The sequence below is a fragment of the Cyprinodon variegatus genome, unplaced genomic scaffold, assembly GCF_000732505.1.
Source record: "Cyprinodon variegatus isolate N-32 unplaced genomic scaffold, C_variegatus-1.0 Scaffold506, whole genome shotgun sequence".
Lineage (NCBI taxonomy): Eukaryota > Metazoa > Chordata > Actinopteri > Cyprinodontiformes > Cyprinodontidae > Cyprinodon > Cyprinodon variegatus.
Window position 1 is genome coordinate 244736 of NW_015150959.1, and position 3295 is coordinate 248030.

Below are 3295 nucleotides of genomic sequence, written 5' to 3' on the forward strand. Positions count from 1 at the left end.
GAAATACCGGTCTCTGGACAAGGAGACAGTGGGAAACAATGGTCTCTGGACTGGGAGACAGTGGGAAATACCGGTCTCTGGACAAGGAGACAGTGGGAAACAATGGTCTCTGGACTGGGAGACAGTGGGAAATACCGGTCTCTGGACAAGGAGACAGTGGGAAACAATGGTCTCTGGACTGGGACACAGGGGGAAATACCGGTCTCTGGACAAGGAGACAGTGGGAAATACTGGTCTCTGGACTGGGAGACAGTTGGAAATACTGGTGTCCGGACTAAGAGACAGAGGGAAACAATGGTCTCTGGACTGGGAGACAGTGGGAAACAATGGTCTCTGGACTGGGAGACAGTGGGAAACAATGGTCTCTTGACTGAAAGACAGTTGGAAATACTGGTGTCCGGACTAAGAGACAGAGGGAAATAGGGCTGGGCGATAAACTGGATTTTTACTATTTCCGTAATTCACCTCGATAACCGGCGACAATTTTCCCATATCGGTTAAACAAATTAATTTAATTGCGCCGTTTTTCCTGTGTGGCTGGCTGCTATTGCCTTCCCCTTTAAGACACAGCAGCGTCTGTCTAATCACATGAAGCCACCAATCCAGTCAGACGCTTAAACAAAGAGAATGGTGGATGAGCCGAGTGGAGAAGGGTCTAAACACGGCTTTAAACAAAATTACATCAGTTAATCCTGTGGAGCCGAACGAGAGCGGAGAGGACGCTGAGGGTGAAGAGAAGAAATCGAGAGTGCGTTGTCAGAGTTGAGCGGACGGGCTTTGAGTGAGGGTGTGTGAGTTTAAACGATTTACATTGTTCCCCATGCACCGAACTTCGGTGGCACCAAAATGACACCATAGATGTTGAGCAGGAGAACACGAAATGCAAAGTTTGACCGAAAAAGGCTCCATGTGTACAAGGCTCCTTTACCTTTGCACAAAAATGAAACATTTTTTCCTGTTCAATGAGAAATGGTTGAATGTTTAAACTGAATGGGTAAAAGACTAATATTTAATTCAAAGTAATATCTAATGTGAGTTATTCAATAAATAAATTTTAAGTAAATCAGCTGCATTTCCTGCCCCTGCCTTTATTTCTGATAGAGGAGCCAGAACATTTATTGTGCGTTTATCGTTATCGAGATTCAACTGCCCAATTCATCGCAGTATTGATTTGAGGTCGAATCACCCGGCCCTAGTGTGAAAAACTGGTCTCTGGCCACTCCTCCTAGACTCCATGTTAGAGCAAAAGCACATTGAACATTTAAAAATGCTTCAAGGAGCAGGGTTTTTTTCTTTAAAATAAAAAGTGCCTCCTCTGACACCCATCACACTTCACCAAGCAAATGTACACCCCAATAAATCCTGTACCCAAACATCGAAATGGACTCTGTTTGAAAAGAAGGTTACAACAGTGTTTACCTAAAAGTGAAAATTATCAGAGAAAAAAAAAACAAAAAACTAAAATATCAGCCTCTGAAAACAGATAAGGTGATGCAGAGAGTAAATTATGTCAGGAGCACTGCCTTTACTGTTAAGATCCAGAAACTTTCTGAAACTGGAAAGTTACAGAAGCAGTCTGATTCAATTAAAACCATCCAGACCCATTCTCTGAATAAAATTACTATTCCGCCTTTATCACAATCATCTACCTAATCCTACGGTTATTGGTGGATTTTTTTCTCATGCAGTCATGTGAGAGATTTTAATATGTGGGCCAAAGTTGAACTTTCAGGCCTCTGATTTATGGGCAGAAAGCTGCAAAATGAAATGAAAAGTAATCTAAAGCCTAAAGTTTGATGTGTTTTATTTTAGCAGAACTCCACAATAATTAAATGTGGAGGAGACGCTGTGAGGCGTCTGTCCCCGGCAGGGCAGGGCCCCTAAATTACTCACAGTGTGAAGGCAATAAATCAGCTTCCTGCTTACGAACCACTTCCACATATCTGGTGGATTTCTATGGTGGAATGGTTTCCATCCTGTTATCAAGCTTTCATCGCTGGACAAAAAGAAAATCTGTCTGAAGTTATGAAGAGCCCGATCCTCAGCAGCAAGCTTTCACACTGCATCATATTAATGACAGCAGCTTCATGTTGAACAGAACATATGAAACCCCTTAAAAAGGTCTGTTTAAAAGGAACAAACATCTGTTTCAGGCTTTGATGAGTCCACCTTCTCCATGAAGGTCTGCAGGCATTCAGACCGAGTTCCTCCAGGAGGCAGCAGGCTGGTCCTCATGAACTCCCACTTAGTGGACCTTCAGTCCTAATGAGGAGCTGAGGACAATAAGGGCTCTGATTGAAGAGGAACCCTCCCGCCACTTTCTACATGATTGCTTCTGTCAGAACAAAGGAGCAGAAGAGCAGAGCACTGGCCGGGCTGGAGGGGCCAAACTTCTGCTGCACATCAGAACCACAACAGCCTTTGGTTCCTGGACAAATACATCCTTCTATACATGACAAGAATAACCTTTAGAGAGAAGAAATCCAGACCCACTTTGGTTCTGGTTCTGGTTCAAAACGCTCTAAACTTTGACCCATGAAGAAAAGTCAAAAATAAAGAGAAAGTGTGTGATGTCAGATAGGAGCCCATCTGTTGTTCTAGCAGAACTTACCTGCAGGGTTACAGAAGCCAGCCCAGCGGGACTTTGATGGTTAAACTTCCTTCCAAGTTCAGCAATCGAAGGGAAAAGTGAGCAGAACTTCTCAAACTTTCCTTTAAAGAGTCCCGTCAGAGAAGTTCTAGTCACCTGATCTCTACGTCAAAGCGGAGGGGCCCAAACTCCTCCGTCCTGTCGGTGGGGGTCCAACGGAACCAGCAGCCCTCCCCTGGCCCACTTCAACGCGGCGTCGCATTCTTTCTGCCTTTAAATGATTTCAGATTACAGATTACTGGATTAATGCATGTGATCAATCTGAGGAAGATGAAAGTTTGTACAGATCAGAGGAAGTTCTGCTTCCTGGAAAGTTTAGCATCTGAGCCTAAATCCTTAAATATCCAAGTTTTGCTGCAACTTGGAAACAGTTTCCAGGCGCTGCGTCCGCTGGTGCACGGCGCCACCTGGTGGTGGGCCCTAAATATGGACACCACAGCAAAGGGGGAGGATTTAGCGTTAACAGTAGTAACCATTTAAATGGCCCCACTTTGATTGAAGGGCCCTTAATAAACAATTACTTTATTAAATAAAGTCATATTTAACATTTAATTTGGGGACTGATGGACTCAGTAATATTTCAGCACTGAATTGAGGTTTATTGGACTAACAGAAAATGTTAAGTACACATTAAAACAAAACTTG

The 3295-nt window shown here is 43.6% G+C and overlaps 1 protein-coding gene across 1 annotated transcript in view; it reads right to left on the minus strand.

Moving 5' to 3' along the window:
• The window catches only part of LOC107094788 (gap junction alpha-1 protein), a 6961-nt gene extending 4049 nt beyond the window's left edge, over nt 1-2912 (minus strand). The window contains exon 1 of the mRNA XM_015390628.1: nt 2612-2912. The gene's annotated coding sequence lies outside the window, so the exon portion shown is untranslated. The remainder of the gene's footprint in view (nt 1-2611) is intronic.
• Between the last annotated feature and the right edge of the window lie 383 nt (nt 2913-3295).